General features: G+C 41.7%; 1 protein-coding gene across 3 annotated transcripts in view; it reads left to right on the top strand.

The window, feature by feature from the left end:
• The first annotated feature begins 661 nt into the window (after nucleotides 1-661).
• Nucleotides 662-20,093, top strand: part of FAR2 (fatty acyl-CoA reductase 2) — a 137,993-nt gene continuing 118,561 nt past the window's right edge. Inside the window, exon 1 of one of the 3 annotated variants that reach the window (XM_032645346.1) lies at nucleotides 662-767. The gene's annotated coding sequence lies outside the window, so the exon portion shown is untranslated. Of the gene's footprint in view, nucleotides 768-944; nucleotides 1,362-20,093 lie in introns of those variants that run through there. The other 2 variants (XM_032645345.1, XR_004351746.1) reach the window with 2 other exon arrangements.

Genomic DNA, 20,093 nt, shown 5'->3' with positions numbered 1-20,093 from the left:
TTGAAGAGAGTCCAATAGAAGAGAATTCAAGATGGGTGTGAATTTTTTTTAATGCAAAAAATGGCTCGTATTAACTCCAACTTCCATGAATTAAATTTTATTTCTTTGTATGTCGATTGTTGTAATGAGGAGAATGAAGACAACTTATAGGGCAATGTTCCTGTTTTAGCTTTTCTTAATATAGCATGTTTATTTGGGAATTTACCTTCCACCTTGTCCAAGAAATGAGGTTGGGCGTTGGCTGTTTTCAGCATGTCCTGGCTGAAGACTGTGACAGCTCCACTCACGTGCCTCTCTGTCCCTCTACAAGTCTTCCCTGACGACGGTCCAGTTTTCCCGTTTAAAATGTAACAGTGACCAAAGCAAATCCCCCCAAAGCTAAGCTACCAGGCTTATAAACAGAACGTTTTTGTTGTTGTTGTTGTTTGTTTGCCTGCTTTTTGTTTGTTTTTTAATCTGATGAGAAGCTCTGACGAGCAAAGCTGGCCGGCTGCATTCTTGCAGCCGCATCTCTGATCCTTTCTAGTTTCCTATCCACCTACCCACTCCCACCTGACGCAGACAGAGCCTGATTTCTGCCCTCCACACCCTGGACATGAGTAAACCGCGCCTCCGGCCCCTCCTGGATTTTTAAAAAGACACTGCCCTGGTCGGTCATTGCCAGGCGCCTCCGCAGTCTGGAGCAGACACCAGAGCATCCCTCCCACTGGGCGTGCAGTACGGACGAGCTGAGTAAACTCGGATTTTTGGCTGCCTTTTCTGCTAGGGTGGGTGGGGAAAGGTGTGTCCTCCAAGCGTTCACGGTAGAACCTCTGACCCTCTGTCTCCCCCTGCCCCCCAACTCTCTCTCTCTTTCTCTCTCTCTTTCTCTCAATGTGTAGGAGCTCTCCTTTTCCAGACCAGAGAGGGGCGCCTTTCCTGTTCCCTTACCCCTCACCCACCGATTTTTTTTTTTAATGGGGGAAAAAATCCAAGCCGCGAGTATAGCGAGTGGATCTGCTCCGAGCTGAATGAATGGAAGCTGCGGGGCAGGCCTGCGCGGACGGCCACCCTGCCCACGATGCGGTCCCCTCGCGGCCTGTAGGGCCCTCGCCAGCCCCTCGCCCTCCTCCCGCCCCGGGCAGAGGCCGCCACCAGCTCCGCGCCCGACGCCGAGGCCGCGGCGGCCGAGGGGAAGGTCGGAGGGAGGGTGGTTTCCTCCCGCCCCACACCCAGTCTCCGAGCCGGATATATAGAGTGTCACGTTTGGGAGCCGAAAGACAAGAGCAGCTTCCTCGTGGCCGGAGCACTTCCCGGAGCCCCGGGGAAGGCCCGAGATTTAGAGGACCACTAGTTGAGCCCGCCCCGCGCCGGAGGAGCAGGTACTCAGGGTCGCAGCCGGGCCGCGCGAGCGCCCACGCCTCCGCCGGCGAGGAGCCGGCCGGGGTGGCCGGGAGGCAGGGCTCGGCGGGGTCTGCAGAGAGGACGAGGCAGCAGCGGGGCCCCGCGTCAGGGTGGGCTCGGGCCCCGGCGGGGAGACGCGCGGTTTCCGCGGCTCTGCCCCGGAGCTGCCCCCGGCCGCCCTCAGCCATCCTGCCGCAGCTTAGGCGCGCTGGGCGCCGGCATCGTCCGCCAAGGTGGGGCACGCGGGGGCGGGAAGGGCGCGCGTGTCGAGAACGGGCAGACTGGGCTAACTTGGGAGCCGCGCCGCGGCCGCGGGCCCGGGGAAACAGGCGCCGGCCGGGTCTGGCAGAGGCCTCCTCGGCCCCCGGGGCTGTTCCAGGAGAGAGCGGGGCCACGTGGGGCGCGGTGGCCGCCCTCCCTAAGCCCTGGACTGTCGGGGCGCGCTTTCCGGCCCCTAGTCCCATCCCGGGCTGTGCACTACCGGACCCTCCCACCCGGGCCTCGCCGGGTACCGAGCCACAGGCTGAAAAGGGCCGGAGCGGCCCCGGGGCGGCCGGGGCGAGGTCTGTCCCCGTCCGAAGTTTTCCACCTCTTCCTGAGGGGCCTGGGCGTCTTCGGGGTAGCAGGGGAGCAGGTACCAGATTCCAACTGGTGTAGATGGCTTGAGGGAAGGCTGCTGGCACCCCTGGCGATTACCCACGGGGCAATTCCATTCAGTTAAAAGAATTAATGACCAACTTCATCCTACAAACCTCCTACTTTTCACCTGGTGGGATGAGTAGAATTATGAACACTTATTCTTCGAAGGATAAGTTACCAGCTCTGAGCAACCAAGGTTCTCTCTGGACCTGCCAGAGCTTCGGCGGCTGGTTGAATCATGTAGATTGTCCCATTGTGCCATGAACAGGGACAAGAGTGGGGACAGCAGACTGACCAGGAAACTCAAGTGAATCGTGCTTTTCTACTTGTTAGAGGCTGCATCAAGAGAAGTTTGACACTCTGTGCAAGTGGATATTTGAGAATTTCCCTGCTGTTTCAACTACCCATCTCTCTGTATCCCCATTCATATGAGTTGGAGATTTGGCTGAGGAGCATATTTAGTCTAAAAGGGCAAAGAGACTAAATAAAATTTTAAGGCAGCCACTCAGACTGAAGGAGCAGGGCTTTCAGCAAAATCCGCTATTAGGGATATTCGTGTGTGAGACTTCTAGGAGATGGCCATGGGGTTTTACCAGCCAGACTCAAGAGTTGCAGCATTTCTTCCGTAGTATTTCTCGGGATGCAGGTCTTCAGAGCACTCTTTCCCTGTTTCTGAGGGCATCTTCTGAACCTGCTTTGTTAACAAATTCCTACTTTACTCCTATTTCTAACGTTGGGTTATAATTATCTATAAAATTGATATAAATCAGCACGAGTTGGTAAATCTTACATTTCTCCTTAACTTAAAAGAGGGAGCGTGACATCTAATTACAGAAGAAGAGGGAGAAGCTTCCTTTAAGGGAGTAAAAATAAATAAAATAGCTCCTACTTGGGTATATCACTTTGGAGTTTGTGAAGAACGTCATCATCTTGAATGTCTCACCATTCCCTTTCCTATCTTCTGAAGGTACATTCAGATGTTATTTCTTTCTGACAACATCTGGGCAGCCTTAAGAATTCTTTGTCTTTGCATTAATACTTGTGCACCCATGAAAACTCACGCATGTACAAATAGTCTCTGAAGGAACACGCACCTGCTGTCCCTGCCAGTCTCTTGTGACTCTGTGTCTGGTCTCTTTGAGAACATTTATTACTCTTGAAGAAGCATTCTTAATGCTTTATTTTGTTAACAGACCACTTAAGGATCTGGTGAAAGCTATGGAATATGAAAAAGAAGCATATACATATTAACAGAATTCTGCCTACGATTTCAGGTGCTCACAGCCTCCCTGATACTTAATCACCCAGATGTTAGAGGTTCAGAGGCCTCAGGCAGGGCCAGCTCACAGGGCCCAATACTTGGAAAAGGGCCCTGCACTTGGTTTAATGTTCTGCTGTCACTTTCAACTGTCTTAGTAATTTTCAAACAAGGAGCTCCGAATTTTCATTTTACACTAGACCCTGCAAATTCTGTAGCCAGTCCTGAGGCCAGGTTCACAAGCCTGTTCTGTCACTTCCTGAATAACAACCCTGTCTCAGCCATCCTCCACTGCAGGTGAATTCTCTGACACAAACGGAAAGTTAGCTGCTGCATGCTTCTGTCATTAAGTCCTTCTACGCCCAATTTCCTCATTGACAAAGAAAAGATAACAGGCAATATCTACTACTCTATTCATCTTAAAGAGTCATTGTAAAGACAGGTAGGTAAAAAGAGCTAATAATTGTAAAACTGTCGACTTACCTTGAAGAGTACTATACTAACAAAGACAGTATTGTTACAGGCTTAACTTTTCTAATCCATGTTTCAGAAGTAGCTTGAGGAAGGCTGGTTAAGTACATTAAAAGGGTTGCAGAACCTTTATAACCCTTATATTTTGGTGGGAGAAAAAATAAAACAAAAAGTAGCTATGGTTTGTGGTATTTTAAATATTCCTTAAAAGTCTTTATTTGGTTAAGACTGGAACTGGCAACTAAAAGTACAGAATACCTTCCTGGATCCCCAAAATACTTCCTGAATTAAATTGATGTTTCGGTGGAATTCATCCAAAATTGAACAATGAAAAACTGAGTCATTGACTGAAATTTTTGAGAAGGTATCCTTTTTGCCTCATTTAACTTTTAAATATTCATAATTTCAAAACCTTGAGCAAGGCACTCTTAAATATTCTGGGAGATACTTGGCAATATAAAGTACACCTAGTCCCCTACCAAGTTGTCTTCACCTCCTGTACCATTGGGGGAGGAACTTAGAAACCCTAGGCCTATCCTCTTTCCCCACACTCCTCCCTTTATTGCTTCTCTCTGACCTCAGAACTTACCCTTTCCACAGCTTTCATTCCCAGTATGATGGCAACACACCCGGAAGGGTTGAGGAAGAAAATAGAGTAAAAGGAAATGGGTCAAACTTCCGTATCAAAGTCTGAAAATAGGGGCACCAGAGAAGGTGGATGGAGACTCCTTTCATGCAGCACTCTGCGCAGACGCGTGCTGTGAACTTTAGGGTATGAAGTACCAAGTCCTGTACTCGATAGATTTATGACATCGTTGGCAAGGCGAAATATGTAAATATAAGGTGTTAATTAACATAACAGATACATTGTTAAGAGGCAATATAAGATTAGGCACCAAATGAATGGTACAGAAAATAAGTGCAATGAGTTCCCAAGAAGAGAATAAAATAAACTGAAATGGTTAGAGAAACTTAAGAGGAGAGTTACATGAGATGGCCTTAAAATTCCACGCCTAATAGAAATGAATGAATGAACCTTCTGGGTGATAATTGTGCAAAAGATGAAAATCTGGATGGAACTACAGTTTCATGTAAGGAAAAGGCAGGAGATAAAACGAAGAGAACTTTCCACTGGTTAGCTTCAGTCGTGTAATACATAATTATTAAGCCCATTCTGTGATCAGACACAATGCCAATTTTTCTGCATTTAGTGTGGAATAAAGCAGATGTGTCTCCTATCCTTTTGGATCTTACAGGCATTTAAAAAATAAACATATAATAAGAAAATTTTGGAAGTAGCATGGAGAATAACAGGTGCAATGAAAAAACCAGGGGTTGACTCAGATTTGGTGGTTTGTGAAGGTCTCTGACAAAGAAAGATTTAAATTGATATTTGAAGGAAGCATAGGGATTAACTTGGCAAAAAGAAAAAAAAAAGAATGGAGGGAAAAGCAATCTGGGCAGAGGAAATAGCAAGTAGGAAGACTGTAAAGAAAGGAAAAACCTGGAAGTGTTCAAGGAACAGAAAGAAGGCACGTGTTTTTGGTGAGGGAGTTGCTGAGAGGCCGGACGTGTGTGTGTGTGTGTGTGTGTGTGTGTGTGTGTGTGTGTCTGTGTGTCTGTGTGTCTCTGTGTGTGTGTCTGTGTGTCTGTGTCTGTGTGTGTGTGTGTGTTGGGGGGTGGCTAGGCAGGAGCCTAGTCATGTAGATCCTCACAGATCTTGATAAAATTCTGAATTTTATTTTAATGAGAAGCTTTTGAAAACTTTGAAGCCAGAGACTAATTTAAATTTTAAGACCTTTGTGGCTGCAATTAGGAGAATGGACGAGCGGGATCAGGGGTTGGAAGTAGGACAGAGCTGGTGATGGTGCAGACAGGCAAGATGGAGAGAAGTGGGCAGATTTGAAGTGCATTTCAGAAGTAGAATTGATAGACCTTGGTGATAGATCGGCGATGAGAAGTGGCTAAGCAAAGAAGTGTGATAATAAACTCCTCCAGTAGATACTGCTGTATGTTTATAATCCAAAACCATAGCCTCCCGATGCATAAGATTTAGAGTTGCCACAGAAGAGCTGAAAAGTGACATGGAAACTGATAATGCTGCCTGGTATCTCTGGAAAGTGTGCCAGGCTGTTGGGATAGAGGTGAGAGAGCAGAAGATAATATGCGTTTCATATTCTCATTTCTACTGTTGAGATTATTAATGAACTGTGCACGAACTTTATAATTTTTAAGAGGTTACCACCAAAACAAGTATGACTTCTGTCTTTCTGACTTGAGCACACTGATGGCACATGGGGTAATCTCCTAAAATGACGAAAACCCGGAGAGAAAAGTCTGATCCCCACCAAAGTGATTGATCTACAACATAAGTTACTCCCCTGCTTAGAAGCTTTCCATTCTTCCACCTTGTCTGTATCAGTGTCCCAAAATGCAGTCTGTGGACCATTAGTTTCTTGGGATATTAATAACAGTCAAGTGAAGGGAAAAAAACTTCCCTCATCACATAAGCTTGAGAAACACTTAATTTAACCTAGTTAAGCAGTCTTATTGTGGGAATCCTCAAAGCCTTTAACATACTGATAATGCACTTTAAGAATCATCAAGAAAGAAGAGATATTTTATGCTGCATTTCCTAAACTTACTTGACCTTGAAATGCTTTTTTTGGCAGAACATCTAACAGAGTCAGCATTCAGCATAACACGCTTTGGGAAATGCTGCCCTATATTAATAGATTAAACCTTTTAACATCCACAGCTGTCTATTAACCATCAGCTTCTCTCATGTCTTTCATGCTACTGCTTAGTTGGAAGGAAGCAGAAGACCGGAATTGAACTGACTCTGTTAATAAGTTCCGAGTTGATGATGAAAACAATTCTAACATATGGTTAATAGATGAAGAGATATTCACAAGCAAGGTCTGCAGTCTGACTAAAAACAATTTTTAAAAAATTTTAACTTCTACTTCCCTGGCAAGGCTATGCAGGACCTCTCGGAGGTACATTCTGTCAAGTCTAGATGTACACATGAGAAAGCTGAAGCATAGACAATGGGGAAGATTTCACAGGACCTTTTGTGTCCCATGGGAGGTCTGAGCCTTATTTGATGTTCACAGTATATCCCCGGCAGGGCAACACAGTGCGAATACATAGGACGTCTGTAGGAGCAATGACTTTGCACTGAATCTCATACATCTTCTTTACTGGTCCCCAGCGCATCTGTGTGGTGGTGGGATCGAGGCAGAAGTGTGATTTATGACCAAAGAATAACGAGCAGAGCAGAGGAGACAAGTTCAAATAGCTGTGGCCTCTGGCCACGGCTTCATCCACCTGGTGCTCTAGCTTAGGGGTTAGCAAACTATGGCCTGAGGGCCAAATCTGAATCCTGCCTATTTTTGTATATCTCTTGGGCTAAGAATAGTGCTTATATTTTTAAGTGGTTGAAAAAAATCAAAAGAAGAATAATGTTCTCTGGCAAATGAAAATTATAGGAAATTCAAATTTCAGTATCCATGAGTGAAGTTTTATTGGAAATCAGCCAGTGTCGTGCACCTATTCGTCCTATTGTCTATGGCTGCTTTGGTACTCCACGTAATGAGTAGTTGTGATTTGCAAAGCCTAATATATTTACCATCTGGCCCGTTAACATAAAATGTTTGCTGGCCCCTGCTCTAGGCTACTAAACTCACTGGCCATAGATAATTTTAATAGATTTGTTTTATTTATTAGGGGTAGTCTTAGTTCAGGCTGCTATAACAAAGTACCATAGACTGGGTGGCTTATAAACAACAAAAATTTATTTCCTACTGTTCTAGAGGCTGCTGGTCCAAGATGAAGGCACCAGCAGATGTGCTGTCTGGTGAGAACCACTTCTTGGTTCATAGATGTCCTTCTTTCCATTGTAACTTCACATGGTGGAAGGAGCAAGGGGGTTCTCAGGAGTCTCTTTTATAAGGGCACTAATCCCATTCACAAGGGATCTGCCCTTATGACCTAATCACCTCCCAGAGGCCCCACCTCCATACACCATCACATTGGAGACTAGATTTCAACATACACATTTTGGGAGGACTGAAACATTCAGTCCATGTCAAGGTAGAAATACAAATAAGTAAATTGACAGTCTAGAAGCTCCTCAAATGTTATTACCATCGGAGTCATGACAATGCCATTTATTGTGGATGAGTAGTGTAGCTAGTGTTAGCTGCCAATGTGAGGTGCAGAAGACAGTCTTGCAGGTGATAGCTTTTGAAAGTTATTCAAACATTTGAATTCATATGTAAAGGATGGGGCCTCAGATAAACATACCCAGCGTCTAAGAGGTAGAGGGGGTAATTAACACCAATATTACTTAGCTGTTGAAGTCTGCTACCTCTAAGCATGGATCTTCTGTGAGTAGTCACCTCTGAATTTTATTTCAATAAAGCAAATCTGTTTTTTATTAATGCATCCTTTTTGTGAAGAGTGATGGTTTAAGGGTGACAGTCTTAAGTTTGGGGTGACAAATATATTTTTCGTCATCCCCACCCCATGCCTATTTTATTTATTTACTAATTATTTTTTATACATCTTTATTGGGGTATCATTGCTTCAAAATGCTGTGTTAGTTTCTGTTGTACAACAAAGTGAATCAGCCATATGCATACATATATACCCATATCCCCTCCTTCTTGAGCCTCCTTCCCACCCTCCCTATCCCACCCATCTAGGTCATCTCAAAGCACGGAGCTGATCCCCCTGTGCTATGCTGCTGCTTCCCACTAGCAATCTGTTTTATATTTGGTAGTGTGTCTATGTCGATGCTTCTCTCACTTCGCCCCAGCTTCCCACTCCCCTCTCCGTGTCCTCAAGTCCATTCTCTAGTGTCTGCATCTTTATTCCTGCCCTGCTCCTAGGTTCATCAGTACCATTTTTTTAGATTCCATATATATGCATTAGCATACAGTATTTGTTTTTTCTCTTTCTGACTTACTTTACTCTGTATGACAGACTCTAGGTCCATCCAGCTCACTACAAATAACTCAGTTTCGTTTCTTCTTATGGCTTAGTAATATTCCATTGTGTATATGTGCCACATCTTCTTTATCCATTCATCTGTCGATGGGCACTTAGGTTGCTTCCATGTCCTGGCTATTGTAAATATTGCTGCAGTGAACATTGTGGTACATGTCTCTTTTTGAATCATGGTTTTCTCAGGGTATATGGCCAGTAGTGGGATTGCTGGGTCGTATGGTAGTTCTATTTTTAGTTTTTTAAGGAACCTCCATACTGTTCTCCATTGTGGCTGTATCAATTTACATTCCCACCAACAGTGCAGGAGGGTTCCCTTTTCACCACACCCTCAATGAGTCTGTATTTTTGGTACAAGACTCCCCAGGTGCTTCATACATAACCAGCACAGCACAGGTACAAATGTGGGGACAGCTGGTGTAGGTGCTTCCATGGGACTTAGAACCAGAAGATGGGAGATGAAGGCCTGTGCTTAGGTCTATCGCTGTGATCACAAGATCTTTCCAAGACACAGTATTCTGCGGGAATCAAACAGATTGCCAGCCACATTCATCAGGGGACTTTCCATGACTAATGCAGAGACCTGCCTTTAATAAAAAAAAAAAAAAAGAATTGGTTTCAGGTGAGATCTTTATTCAATAGCAATTTTTCCACTTTAGTCAACACTATATCAAAGCAAAAAATATTATATATTTCTTTTTGTAGAGAACATGATTAAGTAGACAGTGAAAAAAATTCATCTTACTTTAATTGGCAGACACTAAAAATAGCATGTGTCTATTGCTTTAGTCGTGGTTCATTTTTAAAGTCCTAGATAATTTTGTAAACTTAACCTCTGCAGTCCAGCAAAAGCCCTTTCCAGCTGCAGTTGACAATGCGTCCCCTTTGGCTTTTGGACATGCTATTACCTTGGGGTTTTGTTTTGTTTTGTTTTGTTTTTTTACGGTACGCGGGCCTCTCAGTGTTGTGGCCTCTCCTGCTGCGGAGCACAGGCTCTGGACGCGCAGGCTCAGCGGCCATGGCTCACGGGCCCAGCCGCTCCGCGGCATGTGGGATCTTCCCGGACCGGGGCATGAACCCGCGTCCCCTGCATCGGCAGGCGGACTCTCAACCACTGCGCCACCAGGGAAGCCCCTATTACCTTGTTTTTAATGCATTTTAACTTCCTAGGCTCCTCCAGAGATGGCTCCAAAGTGTTGAAACACACACTTGAGGGGAAGAGGAGAAGGGAAAGCTCTTCCTTGTGAATCTGTGTAAAAAATGGCAAAAATCCGGCCTCTTCTATCCACTTACCCAACCATCCACCTCAGCTGGGAGGTGCTGGGTCAGTAAAATTCGCTGGTGAATAACAGGATGACCATAGGAGGCAAGAATAATATTTCCTGAGCCAAGAAATGAGAAAAAGTCATTGTGAAAATGCTCCACATTTTAGATCATTTTAGAAAAATGGTGCATTATTTATCATAGGTCAGCGAGAGGGCACCTTCCACAAAAGTCAGCAGAAACTCCAGTATTCTTGAGGGCAGGATAGTTGGACATTAGGAAGATCGTTAAATTATGTGTCTGGTCCCAACATATCTGAAACCACTGAAGCGCTTCAAGCAGAATTAGATCCACCAATGCACGATATTGTCAAGAAACTGGAAGAATCTGCCCAGAAGAATTTGATAACCTGAACAAAAGAAGCTCTGTGTAACAATTCACTATGTGTGCATGTATTAAAGACTTTTTTTATTATTTTCAAGAAAGGACATTTAATACTAAAAAGTGTGTGGATAGTAGCAGCATAGTTTTATGCAGTAATAAAATCATCTTAAAGATAGATAGGGCTTCCCTGGTGGAGCCATGGTTGAGAGTCTGCCTGCCGATGCAGGGGACACAGGTTTGTGCCCCGGTCTGGGAAGAACCCACATGCCGCGGAGCGGCTGGGTCCGTGAGCCATGGCCGCTGAGCCTGCGCATCCGGAGCCTGTGCTCCGCAATGGGAGAGGCCACAGCAGTGAGAGGCCCGCGTACCGCAAAAAAAAAAAAAAGATAGATAAAATTCATTTAATAAAAATAGAAGTATTTGTCTAAAACTTAAGAGAAACTGTCCACTTAATTCCACATGAAACATAAGTGTAAATAAGATACTCTGATAAATATTAAGGAAATCAATTTTATGTCAGTCTGTGTATTTTTATTTCTATTATGCTGTAACTGTTGTCTCATTCTAAATTGACTCGTTTCCATTGTGTTTGTTTACATGAGACCTTTAGGACCTATTTGTTCTCAAGATAAGTGTATGATCTAAAGGATGGACACGTGTTCTCGTACCAAGAAACTTTGAGAGCATTAAGATCCACTTACAAAACTATTCTCCAAGCTGCAGGAGAGTTTGAAAGAGTTAATAGTTCTCATCCAAATAAGCACTTTCCTTCTTTCTTGGTAACCTGTAGTTGCCAAACCTCTCTCCTTAGTAGAATTGTGACTTTGCTTCTTCCTTCTTCTCTTCTTACTATTTTGGTCCAGTCCTGCCTGAAGCAATGGTTATGCAAGTGCTGCTGAGTGCACTGCTGATCACAGGATTGCACTTTAGGTAAATTTAGGTCTCAGTTTCTTTTAGGACAGAGTGAAACTTTCTCAAATTAGCCTTCCCTAAACTCTTAGACATACTATATACATACATACATATTGCACCATCTTATATACTCCACATAGTGGTGACTACAAATAACTTTGCCTTAACTAACTCTATTCACATTCTAAATTGTAGAATGTTCAAGTACCTTATCTATATTTGATCTAATTCCCTTATTTTATAGAAAATAAAAAGTCAGTCCCAAAAACACAAAGGGACTTGTCACTTATCTATTTAAGTGTAGAATAATATCCAAATGTTATGACTGCAAATCCCATGAGCATTTTATTCCATTCATTCATTCATTCAATTTACTACCATGTGCCAGGCCAGGTGTTTAGCTCTGCAAATATAGTGGTCAACAAGTTATAGTTCCTCCCCTTAAGCTTTAGTGCCCCCTATTCATTGGGCAATTTCTGACCAGTTAAAACTTTGGAGTTTGTGAAATCTTTCAGCGAAGATCCTCAGTGTGAAAATAAAAACTATGCATATATTTTTATTTCCCATTCTTCCCCCTCCTAACCAGCCCCAGTCAGTGATTTAGCTTCCCATAGCCCTGAGCAGTTAACACCAAGAAGGGGGTGATGGGAAATGGAATTAAAATGAATTAAAGTCCACAGGGAAGATAATGAAAATTCTCCCCAAGGAAACAATGTTCTCCTTTATTCACCATAAATCCTGAGGATTAAATTAGCCTGTGCCGCCCTCCTCTCAGTTACTCACTCTTTCCCCAAACCTGGCTGTGGACTGGGTTCAATCTTCATACTTCCCCCTTTCCTTTCTGCCCTTAAAGATAGACGTACAATCTCTTTGTGATTTAAGTAACTGCTCTTCATTGTGGATAAACAAATAGGGGAAGAGCAAAAACAACCAACGTGGGAAAGTTACAGTTTCCAGAACAGTACCTTTGAGTCTTGGCATAGGGCTAGTAGTTAGTTGCTGGCTTCCTGTGTGATGACAGCTGGAAACCCCATTATCTTCAGCCATCCATCTTTATTTCTACAAGTGAGATCAAAAACCAATACTCTGTTTTAAAAATCCTCACCTGTACTCTTAAATCTGGATGAGTATGGGTATCTGTCTGATGGGAGGATTTATAGCTTTCAACAGAGTTTCAAAGAGGTTGTGACCAAAACAACATGGGAAACCACTGCTTTAGGAACAATCAAGTGGTTATTTTACTTCCTTGAAGACCTCCAGACCCAGGAAAGATCCATTCTGAGGATTCTTCCCAAGGATCATAGAACTGTTTGAGATGCTTAAGTTTTCCTGATCCATCTTCAGTGTGTCACATGATTCAGAACATTCCATTGTTCCAAAACAGAAAAGAGATCATGTGATTCCCCTGCCTAACACCTTCCACTGCTCCCCATTCCCTAGAGCAGACTTGCCAAGTGTGTGAGATGCTAGTTGAGGCAGGTGTGTGGGGGGGTGGGTTTCCCTAATACAGAAGAGCTTTTAGCATCACCCTCTGCTCCTGCATCTCAGAAATCTGGAGACTAGAAAAATCAAGATGTTGGCAGGGTTGGTTCCTTCCCAGGACTGTTAGAGAAACATCTGTTCTAGGCCTATTCTTAGCTTGTAGATGGTCATTTTCTCCCTGTGTCTTTAACTCCCCTGCCCTCTGTGCATATCTGCCCTCTGTGCATATCTATGTTTCCAAATTTCCTCTTTTTTTTTTTTTTTTCTTTTTGTGGTATGCGGGCCTCTCACTGTTGTGGCCTCTCCCGTTGCACAGCACAGGCTCCGGACGCGCAGGCTCAGCAGGCATGGCTTACGGGCCCAGCCGCTCTGCTGCATGTGGGATCTTCCCGGACCGGGGCACGAACCCGTGTCCCCTGCACCAGCAGGTGGACTCTCAACAACTGCACCACCAGGGAATCCCCAAATTTCCTCTTTTTTAAGGACACCAGTCATAATGGATTAGGGGTCCACCCTACCCTAGTATGGTTTCATCTTAATTAGTTACCTCTACGATAATCTTATTTCCAAATTAGGTCACATTCTGAGATACTGCAGTTGAGGACTTTAACATATGAATTTTAGGAGGACAGAATTCAATCCATAACACCCAGGAAACTAATACTTGATTCCTCCTTACCGCCATGGAATATGGTGATGAAACTACAAGGCACTTTCAGTGTTACTCTAACAAAACAAAACAACCACAAAAAGCAAAAAAAGCAAAGGAAAAACAAAACCAAAACCTATGCATTTTAGGTATGGTTTAATAATGAACATAAGTAATAACTATTTTCACCAAGGGTTTCTTCTCCATGTGATTTTTATTATTTTATACGAGGTATGACTTAAATGTGGAAAAGTGAATATATCATAAATACAATAATAAGTAGCTCTCAGATTTCAACTTCCAGACTTAAAAAAATATAAAACATTACCAGCATCCCATAAGCTGCCATCTAGTCATTACCTATTCACCCCCAAAGTAACCATTATCCTGACTGCTAAGTCATAGATTAGCAAAATTCAAACATAGATTAGCTTTGCCAGTTTTTGGAGTTTTATATGTAAGTAAAATCATACAGTGTGCATTATTTTCTGTCCACCTTCTTCACTCAACGTTATGTTCATAAGATTCATTCAAATGATTCTGTATTCATTCTTCTCAAGTGCTCATGGAACGTTCTCCAGGATAGATCATATCTTAGGTCACAAATCAAGCCTTGGTAAATTTAAGAAAATTGAAATCATATCAAGTACCTTTTCCAACCACAACGCTATGAGACTAGATATCAACTACAGGAAAAAATCTGTAAAAACTACAAACACATGGAGGCTAAACAATACACTACTTAATAAGCAAGAGCTCACTGAAGAAATCAAAGAGGAAATTAAAAAATACCTAGAAACAAATGACAATGAAAACACGACAAGGCAAAACCTATGGGATGCAGCAAAAGCAGTTCTAAGAGGGAAGTTTATAGCAACACAATCCTTCCTTAAGAGACAAGAAGCATCTCAAATAAACAACCTAACCTTGCACTTAAAGCAATTAGAGAAAGAAGAACAAAAAATCCCCAAAGTGAGCAGAAGGAAAGAAATCATAAAGATCAGGTCAGAAATAAATGAAAAAGAAATGAAGGAAATGATACCAAAGATCAATAAAACTAAAAGCTGGTTCTTTGATAAGATAAACAAAATTGATAAACCATTAGCCAGACTCATCAAGAAAAAAAGGAAGAACTCAAATCAATAGAATTAGAAATGAAAAAGGAGAAGTAACAACTGACACTGCCGAAATACAAAGGATCATGAGAGATTATTACAAGCAACAATATGCCAATAAAATGGACAACCTGGAAGAAATGGACAAATTCTTAGAAATGCACAACCTTCTGAGACTGAACCAGGAAGAAATAGAAAATATGAACAGACCAAACACAAACACTGAAATTGAAACAGTGATTAAAAATCTTCCAACATAACTGATTCACTTTGTCATAAAGCAGAAACTAACAAACACACCATTGTAAAGCAATTATACTCCAATAAAGATGCTAAAAAAAAATAATCTTCCAACAAACAAAAGCTCAGGACCAGATGGCTTCACAAGCAAATTCTACCAAACATTTAGAGAAGAGCTAACACCTATCCTTCTCAAACTCTTCCAAAATATAGCAGAGGGAGGAACATTCCCAAACTCATTCTACAAGGCCACCATCACCCTGATACCAAAACCAGACAAAGATGTCACAAAGAAAGAAAACTACAGGCCAATATCACTGATGAATATAGATGCAAAAATCCATAACAAAATACTAGCAAACAGAATCCAACAGCACATTAAAAGGATCATACACCATGATCAAGTGGGGTTTATTTCAGGAATGCAAGGATTCTTCAATATATGTAAATCAATCAATGTGATACACCATATTAACAAATTGAAGGAGAAAAACCATATGATCATCTCAATAGATGCAGAGAAAGCTTTTGACAAAATTCAACACCCATTTATGATAAAAACTCTGCAGAAAGTAGGCATAGAGGGAATTTTTCTCAACATAATAAAGGCTATATATGACAAACCACAGCCAACATCGTCCTCAATGGTGAAAAACTGAAACCATTTCCACTAAGGTCAGGAACAAGACAAGGTTGCCCACTCTCACCACTATTATTCAACATAGTTTTGGAAGTTTTAGCCACAGCAATTAGAGAAGAAAAAGAAGTAAAAGGAATCCAAATTGGAAAAGAAGAAGTAAAGCTGTCACTGTTTGCAGATGACATGATACTATACATAGAGAATCCTAAAGATACTACTAGAAAACTACTAGAGCTAATCAATGAATTTGGTAAATTAACAGGGTACAAAGTTAATGCACAGCAATCTCTAGCATTCCTATACACTAATGATGAAAAATCTGAAAGTGAAATTAAGAAAACACTCCCATTTACCACTGCAACAAATAGAATAAAATATCTAGAAATAAACCTACCTAAGGAGATAAAAGACCTGTATGCAGAAAACTATAAGACACTGATGAAAGAAATTAAAGATGATACAAATAGATGGAGAGATATACCATGTTCTTGGATTGGAAGAATCAACATTGTGAAAATGACTCTACTACCCAAAGCAATGCAATCCCTATCAAACTCCCACTGGCATTTTTCACAGAACTAGAACAAAAAATTTCACAATTTGTGTGGAAATGCAAAAGACCCCGAACAGCCAAAGCAATCTTGAGAAAGAAAGACGGAGCTGGAGGAATCAGGCTTCCTGACTTCAGACTATACTACAAAGCCTCAATAATCAAGACAGTCTGGTACTTGTACAAAAACAGAAATATAGATCAATGGAACAGGATAGAAAGCCCAGAGATAAGCCAACACACATATGGTCACCTTATCTTTGATAAAGGAGGCAAGAATATACAGTGGAGAAAAGACAGCCTCTTTAATAAGTGGTGCTGGGAAAACTGGACAGCTACATGTAAAAGTATGAAATTAGAACACTCCCTAACACCATACACAAAAATAAACTCCAAATGGATTAAAGACCTAAATGTAAGGTCAGACACTATAAAACTCTTGGAGGAAAACATACGCAGAACACTCTATGACACAAATCACAGCAAGATCCTTTTTGACCCACCTCCTAGAGAAATGGAAATAAAAACAAAAATAAGCAAATGGGACCTAATGAAACTTAAAAGCTTTTGCACAGCAAAGGAAACCATAAACAAGACCAAAAGACAACACTCAGAATGGGAGAAAATATTTGCTAATGAAGCAACTGACAAAGGATTAATCTCCAAACTATACAAGCAGCTCATGCAGCTCAATATCAGAAAAACAAACAACCCAATCCAAAAATGGGCAGAAGACCTAAATAGACATTTCTCCAAAGAAGATATACAGATTGCCAACAAACACATGAAAGAATGCTCAACATCATTAATCATTAGAGAAATTCAAATCAAAACTACAATGAGATATCATCTCACACCGGTCAGAATGGCCATCATCAGAAAATCTAGAAACAATAAATGTTGGAGAGGGTGTGGAGAAAAGGGAACCCTCTTGCACTGTTGGTGGGAATGTAAATTGATACAGCCACAATGGAGAACAGTATGGAGGTTCCTTAAAAAACTAAAAATAGAACTACCATACAACCCAGCAATCCCACTACTGGGCATATACCCTGAGAAAACCATAATTCAAAAAGAGTCATGTACCAAAATGTTCATTGCAGCTCTATTTACAATAGCCAGGACATGGAAGCAACCTAAGTGTCCATCGACAGATGAATGGATAAAGAAGATGTGGCACATATATACAATGGAATATTACTCAACCATAAAAATAAACGAAATTGAGTTATTTGTAGTGAGGTGGATGGACCTAGAGTCTGTCATACAGAGTGAAGTAAGTCAGAAAGAGGAAAACAAATACCGTATGGTAACAGATATATATGGAATCTAAGGGAAAAAATGGTCATGAAGAACCTAGGTGCAAGACGGGAATAAAGACACAGACCTACTAGAGAATAGACTTGAGGATATGGGGAGGGGGAAGCATAAGCTCTGACAAAGTGAAAGAGTGGCATGGACATATATACACTACCAAACGTAAAATAGGTAGCTAGTGGGAAGCAGCCGCATAGGACAGGGAGATCAGCTCGGTGCTTTGTGACCACCTAGAGGGGTGGGATAGGGAGGGTGGGAGGGAGGGAGATGCAAGAGGGAAGAGATATGGGAACATATATATATGTATAACTGATTCACTTTGTTATAAATCAGAAACTAACACACCATTGTAAAGCAATTATACTCCAATAAAGATGTTAAGAAAAAAATTTGTGTATTCATTCTCCTTGCCGTCTAGTACTCCATACTGTGAATATACCACATTCATTTATCTGTTCTACTGTTGATGAACAGTTAGGTAGTTTCCACTACCAAGTGCCACTAAGAATTTGGGAATAGTAGTACTAAGAACTTTCTTATGAATGTCTTTTGTTGAACATATGTGCATACTACAGTTGGGTATACCTCCATGTGGAAGTGATTTATGTAGAGAGCTTTAATAAAATTTGCCAAGGAGTTTCCCAAAGTGGTTGTACAGCATATACTCCCAGAAGCAGTAGTCAAGAGGTTATACTTATTCCACTTGTCAACACTCCTCATTGTCTGTTCTTTTCATTTTAGTCATTTCAGTGGGAGAGTAGTTGTGTGGCATAGTAGTTTCTGACAGTGGAGCACCTTTTTGTATATGGGCTATTTGGATATCTCTTCTTGAGATGTGCCCAAGTCTTTGCCCATTTGTTTACTGGGTTTCTATTTTTTTCATAATGATTTGTGCATATACTTTATCCTGGATGCAATATGTTTATTAGATATAGGTATTGTGAATGCCTTCTCCCAATCTGTGGCTTGCCTTTTTAATGCTCTTATTTTTTTCTTTTGGTGAACACAAATTCTTAATTTTAATAGAGCCCAATTTATTAGTATTAGTCTTTTATTGTTAATGCTTTTTGCCTACTTACAGATCAGGGAGTTGTTCTCTTCTAAAGACTAGATTGTTTTGCCTTTCATACTAAAATCTGCTATCCATCTGCAATTAACTTTCTATTTGATGTGGGAAATAAAAGCTGCATTTCCATCAGGATATCCAATTGATCATTTATGAGAATTATGTATATGATTTCAAGTCAGGGGACACAGTAGTAGCCTGGACACCTCAGGTAGAACTAATGCATTTAAACATAAAGTCATTTAAGACATATCTCACTGTAATGACTTCTGAAGCCTATTGTGACTATGGATGAATGTTCTAGGCCCCTCCGTGTTAAGATCAAAATACTTATTTTACCTGCTTGTAGGATCCTAATTTCTGGTCTAATGGATTAAGTGAAATAAATTATTTTATTTCACACTCAGAAGTCAAAGTATAAAATTGAAAACAATTTGGGCCCCAGATATAGTGACTGTGGATGAAGAAAATCCCTATCTTAGTAGTGTGATGAGTTCATGACCAAACATTTGGGGAACAACAATCAAAAGACTTATCTTTGGTTATTAAGGAAGATAAGTAAAGGGTATACCAGCCTCCATGGAACTTACATACTAATGTCTTACTAGTTTCCCCAACTCACTTCAGGTTGGAAGATAGGTGGAATAAGGAGAAATTGAAGACAGAAAGATTTAGGTGGCCCTTCATTCTTTCTTGCATTCAGTCAACAAATATTTATTTACTGTTTTTTTTTAACATCTTTTTTGGCGTATAATTGCTTTACAATGGTGTGTTAGTTTCTGCTGTATAACAAAGTTTCTGCTGTATAACATATACATATATCCCCATATCTCCTCCCTATTGCTCTCCCTCCCACCCTCCCTATCCCGCCCCTCTAGGTGGTCACAAAGCACCGAGCTGATCTCCCTGTGCTATGTGGCTGCTTCCCACTAGCTATCTATTTTACATTTGGTAGTGTATATATGTCCATGCCACTCTCTCACTTCGTCCCAGCTTCCCCTTCCCCCTCAAGTCCATACTCTACGTCTACATTGTGTCAGGTGTTGTGTCAAATCCTGTGAATATTAGGAAAAGTAAAACACAGTCACTATGTTTAAGGTGTTTGCAGGCCATCAGACAAAACAGACAAATAAGTAGCCAATTCCATATAAGGTGATGTTGCATGGGGACTCAGAGAGTTTGGCAGATATGATTTTCAACAGATTGAGGGGAGAATTGAGAACTGCTTCCCAAAAGAAGTGAGTGTAAGCTTTGCTCAGTGAAGGGCAGGGCAGGACAAAGGGCATATGGTTGCGTGATGGGGGCATGGCCTCTGGCGCTGGTCTGCGAGCTGTGTGACCTGGGGTAAATCACTTTAATTTTTCTGTACCTTGGTTTCCTATTTGTAAAATGGGGTTTATAATAGTAAATGTCATGGGGTTGTTGTGCTGATTCATGAGTTAATACATGTAAGACATTTAGAAGAGTGATTGGCACAGTGAGTTGAGCTACTGTCATGGGCAAGGGTTAGAGAGTTATGATGGGTCCTGAAACTACAGAGAAGCAAAGAGGCATTATCTGTAGCATGTGAGTCCAATGTGAGAACAGAGGTGGAGAGAGAAGAGCAGACACGGGCTCAGGAGTCCAGATTCTTGTCCCAATTCTGCTCCCTGCTCGCTCAGTGACTATATCTGTATTAGAAAAATGACTGGATTATCTCTGAAATCCCTTCTAG

The sequence above is a fragment of the Phocoena sinus genome, chromosome 10 (genome assembly GCF_008692025.1).
Source record: "Phocoena sinus isolate mPhoSin1 chromosome 10, mPhoSin1.pri, whole genome shotgun sequence".
Classification (NCBI taxonomy): domain Eukaryota; kingdom Metazoa; phylum Chordata; class Mammalia; order Artiodactyla; family Phocoenidae; genus Phocoena; species Phocoena sinus.
The sequence above is the reverse complement of the archived record's forward strand: the minus strand, read 5'-3'. Positions and strand labels throughout refer to the sequence as shown.